Source organism: Symphalangus syndactylus, chromosome 12 (genome assembly GCF_028878055.3).
Source record: "Symphalangus syndactylus isolate Jambi chromosome 12, NHGRI_mSymSyn1-v2.1_pri, whole genome shotgun sequence".
NCBI classification, from domain to species: domain Eukaryota; kingdom Metazoa; phylum Chordata; class Mammalia; order Primates; family Hylobatidae; genus Symphalangus; species Symphalangus syndactylus.
The window spans coordinates 16,637,611-16,659,645 of NC_072441.2; positions in this window are offsets into that span (position 1 = coordinate 16,637,611).

A 22,035-nucleotide genomic window follows, 5' to 3' on the forward strand; every position below is an offset into this window, starting at 1 on the left:
AGGTTCAACTCTGTTAGTTGAATGCACAGAACAGAAAGAAGTTTCATACACTGCTTCTGTGTAGTTTATATTTGAACATATTCTTTTTTCCACAATTACCCACTTAGCGCTACGAATGTCCAGTTGCATTTTCTACAGACAGAGTGTTTCAATACTGCTCAATCAAAAGTATGGTTTAACTCTGTTAGCTGAATGCTCAGATCAGAAAGAAGTGTCACAGAATGCTTCTGTGTAGTTTATATTTGAATATATTCCTTTTTCCACTACTACTCTCTTAGCGCTCCAAATGTCCAGTTGCATTTTCTACAGAAAGAGAGTTCAGATCTGCTCAATCAAAAGTATGGTTTAACTCTGTTAGCTGAATGCACAGATCAGAAAGAAGTTTCACAGAATCATTCTGTGTAGTTTATATTTGGAGACATTCCTTTTTCCACTATTACCCTCTTAGCGCTCCGAATCTCCACATGCATTTTCTACAGAAAGTGTGTTTCAGAACGGCTCAATCAAAACTAAGGTTCAACTGTTTTAGTTGAACAAACAGAACAGAAAGAAGTTTCACACAATTCTTCTGTGTAGTTTTTATTTGTAGACATTCTTTTTCCCAATATAGGCCTCTTAGCGCTCAGAATGTCCAATTGCAGTTTCTACAGAAAGAGTGTTTCAGAACGGCTCAATCAAAAGTAAGGTTCAACTCTGTTAGTTGAATGCACAGAACAGAAAGAAGTTTCATACAATGCTTCTGTGTAGTTTATATTTGAACATATTCTTTTTTCCACTATTACCCACTTAGCGCTACGAATGTCCAGTTGCATTTTCTACAGACAGAGTGTTTCAAAACTGCTCAACCAAAAGTATGGTTTAACTCTGTTAGCTGAATGCTCAGATCAGAAAGAAGTTTCACAGAATGCTTCTGTGTAGTTTATATTTGAATATATTCCTTTTTCCACTACTACGCTCTTAGCGCTCCAAATGTCCAGTTGCATTTTCTACAGAAAGAGTGTTCAGATCTGCTCAATCAAAAGTATGGTTTAACTCTGTTAGCTGAATGCACAGATCAGAAAGAAGTTTCACCGAATGATTCTGTGTAGTTTATATTTGAAGACATTCCTTTTTCCACTATTACCCTCTTAGCGCTCCGAATCTCCACTTGCATTTTCTACAAAAAGAGTGTTTCATAACTGCTAAATCAAAAATATGTTTTATCTCTGTTAACTGAATTTACAGATCAGAAATAAGTTTCACAGAATGCATCTGTGTAGTTTTTATTTGAAGATATTCTTTTTCCCAATGTAGGCCTCTTAGCGCTTAGCATGTCCAATTGCAGTTTCTACAGAAAGAGTGTTTCAGAACGGCTCAATCAAAAGTAAGGTTCAACACTGTTAGTTGAATGCACAGAACAGAAAGGATTTTCACAGAATGCTACTGTGTAGTTTATATTTGAATATATTCCTTTTTCCACTATTACCCTCTTAGCGCTCCGAATGTCCACTTGCATTTTCTACAGAAAGAGTGTTCAGAACTGCGCAATCAAAAGTATGGTTTAACTCTGTTAGCTTAATGAACATATCAGAAATAAGTTTCACACAATGCTTCTGTGTAGTTTTTATTTGAAGATATTATTTTTCCCAATATAGGCCTCTTAGCGCTCAGAATGTCCAATTGCAGTTTCTACAGAAAGAGCGTTTCAGAAAGGCTCAATCAAAAGTAAGTTTCAACTCTGTTAGTTGAATGCACAGAACAGAAAGAAGTTTCATACAATGCTTCTGTGTAGTTTATATTTGAACATATTCTTTTTTCCACTATTACCCACTTAGCGCTGCGAATGTCCAGTTGCATTTTCTACAGACAGAGTGTTTCAAACTGCTCAATCAAAAGTATGGTTTAACTCTGTTAGCTGAATGCTCAGATGAGAAAAAAGTTTCACAGAATGCTTCTGTGTAGTTTATATTTGAATATATTCCTTTTTCCACTACTACGCTCTTAGCGCTCCAAATGTCCAGTTGCATTTTCTACAGAAAGAGTGTTCAGATCTGCTCAATCAAAACTATGGTTTAACTCTGTTAGCTGAATGCACAGATCAGAAAGAAGTTTCACCGAATGATTCTGTGTAGTTTATATTTGAAGACATTCCTTTTTCCACTATTACCCTCTTAGCGCTCCGAATCTCCACTTGCATTTTCTACAAAAAGAGTGTTTCATAACTGCTCAATCAAAAATATGTTTTATCTCTGTTAACTGAATTTACAGATCAGAAATAAGTTTCACAGAATGCATCTGTGTAGTTTTTATTTGAAGATATTCTTTTTCCCAATGTAGGCCTCTTAGCGCTTAGCATGTCCAATTGCAGTTTCTACAGAAAGAGTGTTTCAGAACGGCTCAATAAAAGTAAGGTTCAACTCTGTTAGTTGAATGCACAGAACAGAAAGAATTTTCACAGAATGCTACTGTGTAGTTTATATTTGAATATATTCCTTTTTCCACTCTTACCCTCTTAGCGCTCCGAATGTCCACTTGCATTTTCTACAGAAAGAGTGTTCAGAACTGCGCAATCAAAAGTATGGTTTAACTCTGTTAGCTTAATGAACATATCAGAAATAAGTTTCACACAATGCTTCTGTGTAGTTTTTATTTGAAGATATTATTTTTCCCAATATAGGCCTCTTAGCGCTCAGAATGTCCAATTGCTGTTTCTACAGAAAGAGTGTTTCAGAAAGGCTCAATCAAAAGTAAGGTTCAACTCTGTTAGTTGAATGCACAGAACAGAAAGAAGTTTCATACAATGCTTCTGTGTAGTTTATATTTGAACATATTCTTTTTTCCACTATTACCCACTTAGCGCTACGAATGTCCAGTTGCATTTTCTACAGACAGAGTGTTTCAAAACTGCTCAATCAAAAGTATGGTTTAACTCTGTTAGCTGAATGCTCAGATCAGAAAGAAGTTTCACAGAATGCTTCTGTGTAGTTTATATTTGAATATATTCCTTTTTCCACTACTACTCTCTTAGCGCTCCAAATGTCCAGTTGCATTTTCTACAGAAAGAGTGTTCAGATCTGCTCAATCAAAAGTATGTTTTAACTCTGTTAGCTGAATGCACAGATCAGAAAGAAGTTTCACAGAATGATTCTGTGTAGTTTATATTTGGAGACATTCCTTTTTCCACTATTACCCTCTTAGCGCTCCGAATCTCCACTTGCATTTTCTACAGAAAGTGTGTTTCAGAACGGCTCAATCAAAACTAAGGTTCAACTCTTTTAGTTGAACAAACAGAACAGAAAGAAGTTTCACACAATTCTTCTGTGTAGTTTTTATTTGTAGACATTCTTTTTCCCAATATAGGCCTCTTAGCGCTCAGAATGTCCAATTGCAGTTTCTACAGAAAGAGTGTTTCAGAACGGCTCAATCAAAAGTAAGGTTCAACACTGTTAGTTGAATGCACAGAACAGAAAGAAGTTTCATACAATGCTTCTGTGTAGTTTATATTTGAACATATTCTTTTTTCCACTATTACCCACTTAGCGCTACGAATGTCCAGTTGCATTTTCTACAGACAGATTGTTTCAAAACTGCTCAACCAAAAGTATGGTTTAACTCTGTTAGCTGAATGCTCAGATCAGAAAGAAGTTTCACAGAATGCTTCTGTGTAGTTTATATTTGAATATATTCCTTTTTCCACTACTACGCTCTTAGCGCTCCAAATGTCCAGTTGCATTTTCTACAGAAAGAGTGTTCAGATCTGCTCAATCAAAAGTATGGTTTAACTCTGTTAGCTGAATGCACAGATCAGAAAGAAGTTTCACCGAATGATTCTGTGTAGTTTATATTTGAAGACATTCCTTTTTCCACTATTACCCTCTTAGCGCTCCGAATCTCCACTTGCATTTTCTACAAAAAGAGTGTTTCATAACTGCTCAATCAAAAATATGTTTTATCTCTGTTAACAGAATTTACAGATCAGAAATAAGTTTCACAGAATGCATCTGTGTAGTTTTTATTTGAAGATATTCTTTTTCCCAATGTAGGCCTCTTAGCGCTTAGCATGTCCAATTGCAGTTTATACAGAAAGAGTGTTTCAGAACGGCTCAATCAAAAGTAAGGTTCAACTCTGTTAGTTGAATGCACAGAACAGAAAGAATTTTCACAGAATGCTACTGTGTAGTTTATATTTGAATATATTCCTTTTTCCACTATTACCCTCTTAGCGCTCCGAATGTCCACTTGCATTTTCTACAGAAAGAGTGTTCAGAACTGCGCAATCAAAAGTATGGTTTAACACTGTTAGCTTAATGAACATATCAGAAATAAGTTTCACAAAATGCTTCGTGTAGTTTTTATTTGAAGATATTATTTTTCCCAATATAGGCCTCTTAGCGCTCAGAATGTCCAATTGCAGTTTCTACAGAAACAGTGTTTCAGAAAGGCTCAATCAAAAGTAAGGTTCAACTCTGTTAGTCGAATGCACAGAACAGAAAGAAGTTTCATACACTGCTTCTGTGTAGTTTATATTTGAACATATTCTTTTTTCCACAATTACCCACTTAGCGCTACGAATGTCCAGTTGCATTTTCTACAGACAGAGTGTTTCAAAACTGCTCAATCAAAAGTATGGTTTAACTCTGTTAGCTGAATGCTCAGATCAGAAAGAAGTTTCACAGAATCCTTCTGTGTAGTTTATATTTGAATATATTCCTTTTTCCACTACTACTCTCTTAGCGCTCCAAATGTCCAGTTGCATTTTCTACAGAAAGAGAGTTCAGATCTGCTCAATCAAAAGTATGGTTTAACTCTGTTAGCTGAATGCACAGATCAGAAAGAAGTTTCACAGAATGATTCTGTGTAGTTTATATATGGAGACATTCCTTTTTCCACTATTACCCTCTTAGCGCTCCGAATCTCCACTTGCATTTTCTACAGAAAGAGTGTTTCAGAACGGCTCAATCAAAACTAAGGTTCAACTCTTTTAGTTGAACAAACAGAACAGAAAGAAGTTTCACACAATTCTTCTGCGTAGTTTTTATTTGTAGACATTCTTTTTCCCAATGTAGGCCTCTTAGCGCTTAGCATGTCCAATTGCAGTTTCTACAGAAAGAGTGTTTCAGAACGGCTCAATCAAAAGTAAGGTTCAACACTGTTAGTTGAATGCACAGAACAGAAAGAATTTTCACAGAATGCTACTGTGTAGTTTATATTTGAATATATTCCTTTTTCCACTATTACCCTCTTAGCGCTCCGAATGTCCACTTGCATTTTCTACAGAAAGAGTGTTCAGAACTGCGCAATCAAAAGTATGGTTTAACTCTGTTAGCTTAATGAGCATATCAGAAATAAGTTTCACACAATGCTTCTGTGTAGTTTTTATTTGAAGATATTATTTTTCCCAATAGAGGCCTCTTAGCGCTCAGAATGTCCAATTGCAGTTTCTACAGAAAGAGTGTTTCAGAAAGGCTCAATCAAAAGTAAGGTTCAACTCTGTTAGTTGAATGCACAGAACAGAAAGAAGTTTCATACAATGATTCTGTGTAGTTTATATTTGAACATATTCTTTTTTCCACTATTACCCACTTAGCGCTACGAATGTCCAGTTGCATTTTCTACAGACAGATTGTTTCAAAACTGCTCAACCAAAAGTATGGTTTAACTCTGTTAGCTGAATGCTCAGATCAGAAAGAAGTTTCACAGAATGCTTCTGTGTAGTTTATATTTGAATATATTCCTTTTTCCACTACTACGCTCTTAGCGCTCCAAATGTCTAGTTGCATTTTCTACAGAAAGAGTGTTCAGATCTGCTCAATCAAAAGTATGGTTTAACTCTGTTAGCTGAATGCACAGATCAGAAAGAAGTTTCACCGAATGATTCTGTGTAGTTTATATTTGAAGACATTCCTTTTTCCACTATTACCCTCTTAGCGCTCCGAATCTCCACTTGCATTTTCTACAAAAAGAGTGTTTCATAACTGCTCAATCAAAAATATGTTTTATCTCTGTTAACAGAATTTACAGATCAGAAATAAGTTTCACAGAATGCATCTGTGTAGTTTTTATTTGAAGATATTCTTTTTCCCAATGTAGGCCTCTTAGCGCTTAGCATGTCCAATTGCAGTTTCTACAGAAAGAGTGTTTCAGAACGGCTCAATCAAAAGTAAGGTTCAACTCTGTTAGTTGAATGCACAGAACAGAAAGAATTTTCACAGAATGCTACTGTGTAGTTTATATTTGAATATATTCCTTTTTCCACTATTACCCTCTTAGCGCTCCGAATGTCCACTTGCATTTTCTACAGAAAGAGTGTTCAGAACTGCGCAATCAAAAGTATGGTTTAACTCTGTTAGCTTAATGAACATATCAGAAATAAGTTTCACAAAATGCTTCTGTGTAGTTTTTATTTGAAGATATTATTTTTCCCAATATAGGCCTCTTAGCGCTCAGAATGTCCAATTGCAGTTTCTACAGAAACAGTGTTTCAGAAAGGCTCAATCAAAAGTAAGGTTCAACTCTGTTAGTCGAATGCACAGAACAGAAAGAAGTTTCATACACTGCTTCTGTGTAGTTTATATTTGAACATATTCTTTTTTCCACAATTACCCACTTAGCGCTACGAATGTCCAGTTGCATTTTCTACAGACAGAGTGTTTCAAAACTGCTCAATCAAAAGTATGGTTTAACTCTGTTAGCTGAATGCTCAGATCAGAAAGAAGTTTCACAGAATCCTTCTGTGTAGTTTATATTTGAATATATTCCTTTTTCCACTACTACTCTCTTAGCGCTCCAAATGTCCAGTTGCATTTTCTACAGAAAGAGAGTTCAGATCTGCTCAATCAAAAGTATGGTTTAACTCTGTTAGCTGAATGCACAGATCAGAAAGAAGTTTCACAGAATGATTCTGTGTAGTTTATATTTGGAGACATTCCTTTTTCCACTATTACCCTCTTAGCGCTCCGAATCTCCACTTGCATTTTCTACAGAAAGAGTGTTTCAGAACGGCTCAATCAAAACTAAGGTTCAACTCTTTTAGTTGAACAAACAGAACAGAAAGAAGTTTCACACAATTCTTCTGCGTAGTTTTTATTTGTAGTCATTCTTTTTCCCAATATAGGCCTCTTAGCGCTCAGAATGTCCAATTGCAGTTTCTACAGAAAGAGTGTTTCAGAACGGCTCAATCAAAAGTAAGGTTCAACTCTGCTAGTTGAATGCACAGAACAGAAAGAAGTTTCATACAATGCTTCTGTGTAGTTTATATTTGAAGATATTCTTTTTTCCACTATTACCCACTTAGCGCTACGAATGTCCAGTTGCATTTTCTACAGACAGAGTGTTTCAAAACTGCTCAATCAAAAGTATGGTTTAACTCTGTTAGCTGAATGCTCAGATCAGAAAAAAGTTTCACAGAATGCTTCTGTGTAGTTTATATTTGAATATATTCCTTTTTCCACTACTACTCTCTTAGCGCTCCAAATGTCCAGTTGCATTTTCTACAGAAAGAGAGTTCAGATCTGCTCAATCAAAAGTATGGTTTAACTCTGTTAGCTGAATGCACAGATCAGAAAGAAGTTTCACAGAATGATTCTGTGTAGTTTATATTTGGAGACATTCCTTTTTCCACTATTACCCTCTTAGCGCTCCGAATCTCCACTTGCATTTTCTACAGAAAGAGTGTTTCAGAACGGCTCAATCAAAACTAAGGTTCAACTCTTTATTTGAACAAACAGAACAGAAAGAAGTTTCACACAATTCTTCTGCGTAGTTTTTATTTGTAGACATTCTTTTTCCCAATGTAGGCCTCTTAGCGCTTAGCATGTCCAATTGCAGTTTCTACAGAAAGAGTGTTTCAGAACGGCTCAATCAAAAGTAAGGTTCAACACTGTTAGTTGAATGCACAGAACAGAAAGAATTTTCACAGAATGCTACTGTGTAGTTTATATTTGAATATATTCCTTTTTCCACTATTACCCTCTTAGCGCTCCGAATGTCCACTTGCATTTTCTACAGAAAGAGTGTTCAGAACTGCGCAATCAAAAGTATGGTTTAACTCTGTTAGCTTAATGAGCATATCAGAAATAAGTTTCACACAATGCTTCTGTGTAGTTTTTATTTGAAGATATTATTTTTCCCAATAGAGGCCTCTTAGCGCTCAGAATGTCCAATTGCAGTTTCTACAGAAAGAGTGTTTCAGAAAGGCTCAATCAAAAGTAAGGTTCAACTCTGTTAGTTGAATGCACAGAACAGAAAGAAGTTTCATACACTGCTTCTGTGTAGTTTATATTTGAACATATTCTTTTTTCCACAATTACCCAATTAGCGCTACGAATGTCCAGTTGCATTTTCTACAGACAGAGTGTCTCAATACTGCTCAATCAAAAGTATGGTTTAACTCTGTTAGCTGAATGCTCAGATCAGAAAGAAGTGTCACAGAATGCTTCTGTGTAGTTTATATTTGAATATATTCCTTTTTCCACTACTACTCTCTTAGCGCTCCAAATGTCCAGTTGCATTTTCTACAGAAAGAGAGTTCAGATCTGCTCAATCAAAAGTATGGTTTAACTCTGTTAGCTGAACGCACAGATCAGAAAGAAGTTTCACAGAATGATTCTGTGTAGTTTATATTTGGAGACATTCCTTTTTCCACTATTACCCTCTTAGCGCTCCGAATCTCCACTTGCATTTTCTACAGAAAGTGTGTTTCAGAACGGCTCAATCAAAACTAAGGTTCAACTGTTTTAGTTGAACAAACAGAACAGAAAGAAGTTTCACACAATTCTTCTGTGTAGTTTTTATTTGTAGACATTCTTTTTCCCAATATAGGCCTCTTAGCGCTCAGAATGTCCAATTGCAGTTTCTACAGAAAGAGTGTTTCAGAACGGCTCAATCAAAAGTAAGGTTCAACTCTGTTAGTTGAATGCACAGAACAGAAAGAAGTTTCATACAATGCTTCTGTGTAGTTTATATTTGAATATATTCTTTTTTCCACTATTACCCACTTAGTGCTACGAATGTCCAGTTGCATTTTCTACAGACAGAGTGTTTCAAAACTGCTCAACCAAAAGTATGGTTTAACTCTGTTAGCTGAATGCTCAGATTAGAAAGAAGTTTCACAGAATGCTTCTGTGTAGTTTATATTTGAATATATTACTTTTTCCACTACTACGCTCTTAGCGCTCCAAATGTCCAGTTGCATTTTCTACAGAAAGAGTGTTCAGATCTGCTCAATCAAAAGTATGGTTTAACTCTGTTAGCTGAATGCACAGATCAGAAAGAAGTTTCACCGAATGATTCTGTGTAGTTTATATTTGAAGACATTCCTTTTTCCACTATTACCCTCTTAGCGCTCCGAATCTCCACTTGCATTTTCTACAAAAAGAGTGTTTCTTAACTGCTCAATCAAAAATATGTTTTATCTCTGTTAACTGAATTTACAGATCAGAAATAAGTTTCACAGAATGCATCTGTGTAGTTTTTATTTGAAGATATTCTTTTTCCCAATGTAGGCCTCTTAGCGCTTAGCATGTCCAATTGCAGTTTCTACAGAAAGAGTGTTTCAGAACGGCTCAATCAAAAGTAAGGTTCAACACTGTTAGTTGAATGCACAGAACAGAAAGCATTTTCACAGAATGCTACTGTGTAGTTTATATTTGAATATATTCCTTTTTCCACTATTACCCTCTTAGCGCTCCGAATGTCCACTTGCATTTTCTACAGAAAGAGTGTTCAGAACTGCGCAATCAAAAGTATGGTTTAACTCTGTTAGCTTAATGAACATATCAGAAATAAGTTTCACACAATGCTTCTGTGTAGTTTTTATTTGAAGATATTATTTTTCCCAATATAGGCCTCTTAGCGCTCAGAATGTCCAATTGCAGTTTCTACAGAAAGAGCGTTTCAGAAAGGCTCAATCAAAAGTAAGTTTCAACTCTGTTAGTTGAATGCACAGAACAGAAAGAAGTTTCATACAATGCTTCTGTGTAGTTTATATTTGAACATATTCTTTGTTCCACTATTACCCACTTAGCGCTGCGAATGTCCAGTTGCATTTTCTACAGACAGAGTGTTTCAAACTGCTCAATCAAAAGTATGGTTTAACTCTGTTAGCTGAATGCACAGATCAGAAAGAAGTTTCACAGAATGATTCTGTGTAGTTTATATATGGAGACATTCCTTTTTCCACTATTAGCCTCTTAGCGCTCCGAATCTCCACTTGCATTTTCTACAGAAAGAGTGTTTCAGAACGGCTCAATCAAAACTAAGGTTCAACTCTTTTAGTTGAACAAACAGAACAGAAAGAAGTTTCACACAATTCTTCTGCGTAGTTTTTATTTGTAGACATTCTTTTTCCCAATATAGGCCTCTTAGCGCTCAGAATGTCCAATTGCAGTTTCTACAGAAAGAGTGTTTCAGAACGGCTCAATCAAAAGTAAGGTTCAACTCTGCTAGTTGAATGCACAGAACAGAAAGAAGTTTCATACAATGCTTCTGTGTAGTTTATATTTGAAGATATTCTTTTTTCCACTATTACCCACTTAGCGCTACGAATGTCCAGTTGCATTTTCTACAGACAGAGTGTTTCAAAACTGCTCAATCAAAAGTATGGTTTAACTCTGTTAGCTGAATGCTCAGATCAGAAAAAAGTTTCACAGAATGCTTCTGTGTAGTTTATATTTGAATATATTCCTTTTTCCACTACTACTCTCTTAGCGCTCCAAATGTCCAGTTGCATTTTCTACAGAAAGAGAGTTCAGATCTGCTCAATCAAAAGTATGGTTTAACTCTGTTAGCTGAATGCACAGATCAGAAAGAAGTTTCACAGAATGATTCTGTGTAGTTTATATTTGGAGACATTCCTTTTTCCACTATTACCCTCTTAGCGCTCCGAATCTCCACTTGCATTTTCTACAGAAAGAGTGTTTCAGAACGGCTCAATCAAAACTAAGGTTCAACTCTTTTAGTTGAACAAACAGAACAGAAAGAAGTTTCACACAATTCTTCTGCGTAGTTTTTATTTGTAGACATTCTTTTTCCCAATGTAGGCCTCTTAGCGCTTAGCATGTCCAATTGCAGTTTCTACAGAAAGAGTGTTTCAGAACGGCTCAATCAAAAGTAAGGTTCAACACTGTTAGTTGAATGCACAGAACAGAAAGAATTTTCACAGAATGCTACTGTGTAGTTTATATTTGAATATATTCCTTTTTCCACTATTACCCTCTTAGCGCTCCGAATGTCCACTTGCATTTTCTACAGAAAGAGTGTTCAGAACTGCGCAATCAAAAGTATGGTTTAACTCTGTTAGCTTAATGAGCATATCAGAAATAAGTTTCACACAATGCTTCTGTGTAGTTTTTATTTGAAGATATTATTTTTCCCAATAGAGGCCTCTTAGCGCTCAGAATGTCCAATTGCAGTTTCTACAGAAAGAGTGTTTCAGAAAGGCTCCATCAAAAGTAAGGTTCAACTCTGTTAGTTGAATGCACAGAACAGAAAGAAGTTTCATACAATGATTCTGTGTAGTTTATATTTGAACATATTCTTTTTTCCACTATTACCCACTTAGCGCTACGAATGTCCAGTTGCATTTTCTACAGACAGATTGTTTCAAAACTGCTCAACCAAAAGTATGGTTTAACTCTGTTAGCTGAATGCTCAGATCAGAAAGAAGTTTCACAGAATGCTTCTGTGTAGTTTATATTTGAATATATTCCTTTTTCCACTACTACGCTCTTAGCGCTCCAAATGTCCAGTTGCATTTTCTACAGAAAGAGTGTTCAGATCTGCTCAATCAAAAGTATGGTTTAACTCTGTTAGCTGAATGCACAGATCAGAAAGAAGTTTCACCGAATGATTCTGTGTAGTTTATATTTGAAGACATTCCTTTTTCCACTATTACCCTCTTAGCGCTCCGAATCTCCACTTGCATTTTCTACAAAAAGAGTGTTTCATAACTGCTCAATCAAAAATATGTTTTATCTCTGTTAACAGAATTTACAGATCAGAAATAAGTTTCACAGAATGCATCTGTGTAGTTTTTATTTGAAGATATTCTTTTTCCCAATGTAGGCCTCTTAGCGCTTAGCATGTCCAATTGCAGTTTCTACAGAAAGAGTGTTTCAGAACGGCTCAATCAAAAGTAAGGTTCAACTCTGTTAGTTGAATGCACAGAACAGAAAGAATTTTCACAGAATGCTACTGTGTAGTTTATATTTGAATATATTCCTTTTTCCACTATTACCCTCTTAGCGCTCCGAATGTCCACTTGCATTTTCTACAGAAAGAGTGTTCAGAACTGCGCAATCAAAAGTATGGTTTAACTCTGTTAGCTTAATGAACATATCAGAAATAAGTTTCACAAAATGCTTCTGTGTAGTTTTTATTTGAAGATATTATTTTTCCCAATATAGGCCTCTTAGCGCTCAGAATGTCCAATTGCAGTTTCTACAGAAACAGTGTTTCAGAAAGGCTCAATCAAAAGTAAGGTTCAACTCTGTTAGTCGAATGCACAGAACAGAAAGAAGTTTCATACACTGCTTCTGTGTAGTTTATATTTGAACATATTCTTTTTTCCACAATTACCCACTTAGCGCTACGAATGTCCAGTTGCATTTTCTACAGACAGAGTGTTTCAAAACTGCTCAATCAAAAGTATGGTTTAACTCTGTTAGCTGAATGCTCAGATCAGAAAGAAGTTTCACAGAATCCTTCTGTGTAGTTTATATTTGAATATATTCCTTTTTCCACTACTACTCTCTTAGCGCTCCAAATGTCCAGTTGCATTTTCTACAGAAAGAGAGTTCAGATCTGCTCAATCAAAAGTATGGTTTAACTCTGTTAGCTGAATGCACAGATCAGAAAGAAGTTTCACAGAATGATTCTGTGTAGTTTATATTTGGAGACATTCCTTTTTCCACTATTACCCTCTTAGCGCTCCGAATCTCCACTTGCATTTTCTACAGAAAGAGTGTTTCAGAACGGCTCAATCAAAACTAAGGTTCAACTCTTTTAGTTGAACAAACAGAACAGAAAGAAGTTTCACACAATTCTTCTGCGTAGTTTTTATTTGTAGACATTCTTTTTCCCAATATAGGCCTCTTAGCGCTCAGAATGTCCAATTGCAGTTTCTACAGAAAGAGTGTTTCAGAACGGCTCAATCAAAAGTAAGGTTCAACTCTGCTAGTTGAATGCACAGAACAGAAAGAAGTTTCATACAATGCTTCTGTGTAGTTTATATTTGAAGATATTCTTTTTTCCACTATTACCCACTTAGCGCTACGAATGTCCAGTTGCATTTTCTACAGACAGAGTGTTTCAAAACTGCTCAATCAAAAGTATGGTTTAACTCTGTTAGCTGAATGCTCAGATCAGAAAAAAGTTTCACAGAATGCTTCTGTGTAGTTTATATTTGAATATATTCCTTTTTCCACTACTACTCTCTTAGCGCTACAAATGTCCAGTTGCATTTTCTACAGAAAGAGAGTTCAGATCTGCTCAATCAAAAGTATGGTTTAACTCTGTTAGCTGAATGCACAGATCAGAAAGAAGTTTCACAGAATGATTCTGTGTAGTTTATATTTGGAGACATTCCTTTTTCCACTATTACCCTCTTAGCGCTCCGAATCTCCACTTGCATTTTCTACAGAAAGAGTGTTTCAGAACGGCTCAATCAAAACTAAGGTTCAACTCTTTTAGTTGAACAAACAGAACAGAAAGAAGTTTCACACAATTCTTCTGCGTAGTTTTTATTTGTAGACATTCTTTTTCCCAATGTAGGCCTCTTAGCGCTTAGCATGTCCAATTGCAGTTTCTACAGAAAGAGTGTTTCAGAACGGCTCAATCAAAAGTAAGGTTCAACACTGTTAGTTGAATGCACAGAACAGAAAGAATTTTCACAGAATGCTACTGTGTAGTTTATATTTGAATATATTCCTTTTTCCACTATTACCCTCTTAGCGCTCCGAATGTCCACTTGCATTTTCTACAGAAAGAGTGTTCAGAACTGCGCAATCAAAAGTATGGTTTAACTCTGTTAGCTTAATGAGCATATCAGAAATAAGTTTCACACAATGCTTCTGTGTAGTTTTTATTTGAAGATATTATTTTTCCCAATAGAGGCCTCTTAGCGCTCAGAATGTCCAATTGCAGTTTCTACAGAAAGAGTGTTTCAGAAAGGCTCAATCAAAAGTAAGGTTCAACTCTGTTAGTTGAATGCACAGAACAGAAAGAAGTTTCATACACTGCTTCTGTGTAGTTTATATTTGAACATATTCTTTTTTCCACAATTACCCAATTAGCGCTACGAATGTCCAGTTGCATTTTCTACAGACAGAGTGTTTCAATACTGCTCAATCAAAAGTATGGTTTAACTCTGTTAGCTGAATGCTCAGATCAGAAAGAAGTGTCACAGAATGCTTCTGTGTAGTTTATATTTGAATATATTCCTTTTTCCACTACTACTCTCTTAGCGCTCCAAATGTCCAGTTGCATTTTCTACAGAAAGAGAGTTCAGATCTGCTCAATCAAAAGTATGGTTTAACTCTGTTAGCTGAATGCACAGATCAGAAAGAAGTTTCACAGAATGATTCTGTGTAGTTTATATTTGGAGACATTCCTTTTTCCACTATTACCCTCTTAGCGCTCCGAATCTCCACTTGCATTTTCTACAGAAAGTGTGTTTCAGAACGGCTCAATCAAAACTAAGGTTCAACTGTTTTAGTTGAACAAACAGAACAGAAAGAAGTTTCACACAATTCTTCTGTGTAGTTTTTATTTGTAGACATTCTTTTTCCCAATATAGGCCTCTTAGCGCTCAGAATGTCCAATTGCAGTTTCTACAGAAAGAGTGTTTCAGAACGGCTCAATCAAAAGTAAGGTTCAACTCTGTTAGTTGAATGCACAGAACAGAAAGAAGTTTCATACAATGCTTCTGTGTAGTTTATATTTGAACCTATTCTTTTTTCCACTATTACCCACTTAGCGCTACGAATGTCCAGTTGCATTTTCTACAGACAGAGTGTTTCAAAACTGCTCAACCAAAAGTATGGTTTAACTCTGTTAGCTGAATGCTCAGATCAGAAAGAAGTTTCACAGAATGCTTCTGTGTAGTTTATATTTGAATATATTACTTTTTCCACTACTACGCTCTTAGCGCTCCAAATGTCCAGTTGCATTTTCTACAGAAAGAGTGTTCAGATCTGCTCAATCAAAAGTATGGTTTAACTCTGTTAGCTGAATGCACAGATCAGAAAGAAGTTTCACCGAATGATTCTGTGTAGTTTATATTTGAAGACATTCCTTTTTCCACTATTACCCTCTTAGCGCTCCGAATCTCCACTTGCATTTTCTACAAAAAGAGTGTTTCATAACTGCTCAATCAAAAATATGTTTTATCTCTGTTAACTGAATTTACAGATCAGAAATAAGTTTCACAGAATGCATCTGTGTAGTTTTTATTTGAAGATATTCTTTTTCCCAATGTAGGCCTCTTAGCGCTTAGCATGTCCAATTGCAGTTTCTACAGAAAGAGTGTTTCAGAACGGCTCAATCAAAAGTAAGGTTCAACACTGTTAGTTGAATGCACAGAACAGAAAGGATTTTCACAGAATGCTACTGTGTAGTTTATATTTGAATATATTCCTTTTTCCACTATTACCCTCTTAGCGCTCCGAATGTCCACTTGCATTTTCTACAGAAAGAGTGTTCAGAACTGCGCAATCAAAAGTATGGTTTAACTCTGTTAGCTTAATGAACATATCAGAAATAAGTTTCACACAATGCTTCTGTGTAGTTTTTATTTGAAGATATTATTTTTCCCAATATAGGCCTCTTAGCGCTCAGAATGTCCAATTGCAGTTTCTACAGAAAGAGCGTTTCAGAAAGGCTCAATCAAAAGTAAGTTTCAACTCTGTTAGTTGAATGCACAGAACAGAAAGAAGTTTCATACAATGCTTCTGTGTAGTTTATATTTGAACATATTCTTTTTTCCACTATTACCCACTTAGCGCTGCGAATGTCCAGTTGCATTTTCTACAGACAGAGTGTTTCAAACTGCTCAATCAAAAGTATGGTTTAACTCTGTTAGCTGAATGCTCAGATGAGAAAAAAGTTTCACAGAATGCTTCTGTGTAGTTTATATTTGAATATATTCCTTTTTCCACTACTACGCTCTTAGCGCTCCAAATGTCCAGTTGCATTTTCTACAGAAAGAGTGTTCAGATCTGCTCAATCAAAACTATGGTTTAACTCTGTTAGCTGAATGCACAGATCAGAAAGAAGTTTCACCGAATGATTCTGTGTAGTTTATATTTGAAGACATTCCTTTTTCCACTATTACCCTCTTAGCGCTCCGAATCTCCACTTGCATTTTCTACAAAAAGAGTGTTTCATAACTGCTCAATCAAAAATATGTTTTATCTCTGTTAACTGAATTTACAGATCAGAAATAAGTTTCACAGAATGCATCTGTGTAGTTTTTATTTGAAGATATTCTTTTTCCCAATGTAGGCCTCTTAGCGCTTAGCATGTCCAATTGCAGTTTCTACAGAAAGAGTGTTTCAGAACGGCTCAATAAAAGTAAGGTTCCACTCTGTTAGTTGAATGCACAGAAGAGAAAGAATTTTCACAGAATGCTACTGTGTAGTTTATATTTGAATATATTCCTTTTTCCACTCTTACCCTCTTAGCGCTCCGAATGTCCACTTGCATTTTCTACAGAAAGAGTGTTCAGAACTGCGCAATCAAAAGTATGGTTTAACTCTGTTAGCTTAATGAACATATCAGAAATAAGTTTCACACAATGCTTCTGTGTAGTTTTTATTTGAAGATATTATTTTTCCCAATATAGGCCTCTTAGCGCTCAGAATGTCCAATTGCTGTTTCTACAGAAAGAGTGTTTCAGAAAGGCTCAATCAAAAGTAAGGTTCAACTCTGTTAGTTGAATGCACAGAACAGAAAGAAGTTTCATACAATGCTTCTGTGTAGTTTATATTTGAACATATTCTTTTTTCCACTATTACCCACTTAGCGCTACGAATGTCCAGTTGCATTTTCTACAGACAGAGTGTTTCAAAACTGCTCAATCAAAAGTATGGTTTAACTCTGTTAGCTGAATGCTCAGATCAGAAAGAAGTTTCACAGAATGCTTCTGTGTAGTTTATATTTGAATATATTCCTTTTTCCACTACTAATCTCTTAGCGCTCCAAATGTCCAGTTGCATTTTCTACAGAAAGAGTGTTCAGATCTGCTCAATCAAAAGTATGGTTTAACTCTGTTAGCTGAATGCACAGATCAGAAAGAAGTTTCACAGAATGATTCTGTGTAGTTTATATTTGGAGACATTCCTTTTTCCACTATTACCCTCTTAGCGCTCCGAATCTCCACTTGCATTTTCTACAGAAAGTGTGTTTCAGAACGGCTCAATCAAAACTAAGGTTCAACTCTTTTAGTTGAACAAACAGAACAGAAAGAAGTTTCACACAATTCTTCTGTGTAGTTTTTATTTGTAGACATTCTTTTTCCCAATATAGGCCTCTTAGCGCTCAGAATGTCCAATTGCAGTTTCTACAGAAAGAGTGTTTCAGAACGGCTCAATCAAAAGTAAGGTTCAACACTGTTAGTTGAATGCACAGAACAGAAAGAAGTTTCATACAATGCTTCTGTGTAGTTTATATTTGAACATATTCTTTTTTCCACTATTACCCACTTAGCGCTACGAATGTCCAGTTGCATTTTCTACAGACAGATTGTTTCAAAACTGCTCAACCAAAAGTATGGTTTAACTCTGTTAGCTGAATGCTCAGATCAGAAAGAAGTTTCACAGAATGCTTCTGTGTAGTTTATATTTGAATATATTCCTTTTTCCACTACTACGCTCTTAGCGCTCCAAATGTCCAGTTGCATTTTCTACAGAAAGAGTGTTCAGATCTGCTCAATCAAAAGTATGGTTTAACTCTGTTAGCTGAATGCACAGATCAGAAAGAAGTTTCACCGAATGATTCTGTGTAGTTTATATTTGAAGACATTCCTTTTTCCACTCTTACCCTCTTAGCGCTCCGAATCTCCACTTGCATTTTCTACAAAAAGAGTGTTTCATAACTGCTCAATCAAAAATATGTTTTATCTCTGTTAACAGAATTTACAGATCAGAAATAAGTTTCACAGAATGCATCTGTGTAGTTTTTATTTGAAGATATTCTTTTTCCCAATGTAGGCCTCTTAGCGCTTAGCATGTCCAATTGCAGTTTCTACAGAAAGAGTGTTTCAGAACGGCTCAATCAAAAGTAAGGTTCAACTCTGTTAGTTGAATGCACAGAACAGAAAGAATTTTCACAGAATGCTGCTGTGTAGTTTATATTTGAATATATTCCTTTTTCCACTATTACCCTCTTAGCGCTCCGAATGTCCACTTGCATTTTCTACAGAAAGAGTGTTCAGAACTGCGCAATCAAAAGTATGGTTTAACTCTGTTAGCTTAATGAACATATCAGAAATAAGTTTCACAAAATGCTTCTGTGTAGTTTTTATTTGAAGATATTATTTTTCCCAATATAGGCCTCTTAGCGCTCAGAATGTCCAATTGCAGTTTCTACAGAAACAGTGTTTCAGAAAGGCTCAATCAAAAGTAAGGTTCAACTCTGTTAGTCGAATGCACAGAACAGAAAGAAGTTTCATACACTGCTTCTGTGTAGTTTATATTTGAACATATTCTTTTTTCCACAATTACCCACTTAGCGCTACGAATGTCCAGTTGCATTTTCTACAGACAGAGTGTTTCAAAACTGCTCAATCAAAAGTATGGTTTAACTCTGTTAGCTGAATGCTCAGATCAGAAATAAGTTTCACAGAATCCTTCTGTGTAGTTTATATTTGAATATATTCCTTTTTCCACTACTACTCTCTTAGCGCTCCAAATGTCCAGTTGCATTTTCTACAGAAAGAGAGTTCAGATCTGCTCAATCAAAAGTATGGTTTAACTCTGTTAGCTGAATGCACAGATCAGAAAGAAGTTTCACAGAATGATTCTGTGTAGTTTATATTTGGAGACATTCCTTTTTCCACTATTACCCTCTTAGCGCTCCGAATCTCCACTTGCATATTCTACAGAAAGAGTGTTTCAGAACGGCTCAATCAAAACTAAGGTTCAACTCTTTTAGTTGAACAAACAGAACAGAAAGAAGTTTCACACAATCCTTCTGCGTAGTTTTTATTTGTAGACATTCTTTTTCCCAATATAGGCCTCTTAGCGCTCAGAATGTCCAATTGCAGTTTCTACAGAAAGAGTGTTTCAGAACGGCTCAATCAAAAGTAAGGTTCAACTCTGTTAGTTGAATGCACAGAACAGAAAGAAGTTTCATACAATGGTTCTGTGTAGTTTATATTTGAACATATTCTTTTCTCCACTATTACCCACTTAGCGCTACGAATGTCCAGTTGCATTTTCTACAGACAGAGTGTTTCAAAACTGCTCAATCAAAAGTATGGTTTAACTCTGTTAGCTGAATGCTCAGATGAGAAAAAAGTTTCACAGAATGCTTCTGTGTAGTTTATATTTGAATATATTCCTTTTTCCACTACTACGCTCTTAGCGCTCCAAATGTCCAGTTGCATTTTCTACAGAAAGAGTGTTCAGATCTGCTCAATCAAAAGTCTGGTTTACCTCTGTTAGCTGAATGCACAGATCAGAAAGAAGTTTCACCGAATGATTCTGTGTAGTTTATATTTGAAGACATTCCTTTTTCCACTATTACCCTCTTAGCGCTCCGAATCTCCACTTGCATTTTCTACAAAAAGAGTGTTTCATAACTGCTCAATCAAAAATATGTTTTATCTCTGTTAACTGAACTTACAGATCAGAAATAAGTTTCACAGAATGCATCTGTGTAGTTTTTATTTGAAGATATTCTTTTTCCCAATCTAGGCCTCTTAGCGATTAGCATGTCCAATTGCAGTTTCTACAGAAAGAGTGTTTCAGAACGGCTCAATCAAAAGTAAGGTTCAACTCTGTTAGTTGAATGCACAGAACAGAAAGAATTTTCACAGAATGCTACTGTGTAGTTTATATTTGAATATATTCCTTTTTCCACTATTACCCTCTTAGCGCTCCGAATGTCCACTTGCATTTTCTACAGAAAGAGTGTTCAGAACTGCGCAATCAAAAGAATGGTTTAACTCTGTTAGCTTAATGAACATATCAGAAATAAGTTTCACACAATGCTTCTGTGTAGTTTTTATTTGAAGATATTATTTTTCCCAATATAGGCCTCTTAGCGCTCAGAATGTCCAATTGCTGTTTCTACAGAAAGAGTGTTTCAGAAAGGCTCAATCAAAAGTAAGGTTCAACTCTGTTAGTTGAATTCACAGAACAGAAAGAAGTTTCATACAATGCTTCTGTGTAGTTTATATTTGAACATATTCTTTTTTCCACTATTACCAACTTAGCGCTACGAATGTCCAGTTGCATTTTCTACAGACAGAGTGTTTCAAAACTGCTCAATCAAAAGTATGGTTTAACTCTGTTAGCTGAATACACAGATCAGAAAGAAGTTTCACAGAATGATTCTGTGTAGTTTATATTTGGAGACATTCCTTTTTCCACTATTACCCTCTTAGCGCTCCGAATGTCCACTTGCATTTTCTACAGAAAGAGTGTTTCAGAACGGCTCAATCAAAACTAAGGTTCAACTCTTTTAGTTGAACAAACAGAACAGAAAGAAGTTTCACACAATTCTTCTGTGTAGTTTTTATTTGTAGACATTCTTTTTCCCAATATAGGCCTCTTAGCGCTCAGAATGTCCAATTGCAGTTTCTACAGAAAGAGTGTTTCAGAACGGCTCAATCAAAAGTAAGGTTCAACTCTGTTAGTTGAATGCACAGAACAGAAAGAAGTTTCATACAATGCTTCTTTGTAGTTTATATTTGAAGATATTCTTTTTTCCACTATTACCCACTTAGCGCTACGAATGTCCAGTTGCATTTTCTACAGACAGAGTGTTTCAAAACTGCTCAATCAAAAGTATGGTTTAACTCTGTTAGCTGAATGCTCAGATCAGAAAGAAGTTTCACAGAATGCTTCTGTGTAGTTTATATTTGAATATATTCCTTTTTCCACTACTACGCTCTTAGCGCTCCAAATGTCCAGTTGCATTTTCTACAGAAAGAGTGTTCAGATCTGCTCAATCAAAAGTATGGTTTAACTCTGTTAGCTGAATGCACAGATAAGAAAGAAGTTTCACCGAATGATTCTGTGTAGTTTATATTTGAAGACATTCCTTTTTCCACTATTACCCTCTTAGCGCTCTGAATCTCCACTTGCATTCTCTACAAAAAGAGTGTTTCATAACTGCTCAATCAAAAATATGTTTTATCTCTGTTAACTGAATTTACAGATCAGAAATAAGTTTCACAGAATGCATCTGTGTAGTTTTTATTTGAAGATATTCTTTTTCCCAATGTAGGCCTCTTAGCGCTTAGCATGTCCAATTGCTGTTTCTACAGAAAGAGTGTTTCAGAACGGCTCCATCAAAAGTAAGGTTCAACTCTGTTAGTTGAATGCACAGAACAGAAAGAATTTTCACAGAATGCTACTGTGTAGTTTATATTTGAATATATTCCTTTTTCCACTATTACCCTCTTAGCGCTCCGAATGTCCACTTGCATTTTCGACAGAAAGAGTGTTCAGAACTGCGCAATCAAAAGTATGGTTTAACTCTGTTAGCTTAATGAACATATCAGAAATAAGTTTCACACAATGCTTCTGTGTAGTTTTTATTTGAAGATATTATTTTTCCCAATATAGGCCTCTTAGCGCTCAGAATGTCCAATTGCAGTTTCTACAGAAAGAGTGTTTCAGAAAGGCTCAATCAAAAGTAAGGTTCAACTCTGTTAGTTGAATGCACAGAACAGAAAGAAGTTTCATACACTGCTTCTGTGTAGTTTATATTTGAACATATTCTTTTTTCCACAATTACCCACTTAGCGCTACGAATGTCCAGTTGCATTTTCTACAGACAGAGTGTTTCAAAACTGCTCAATCAAAAGTATGGTTTAACTCTGTTAGCTGA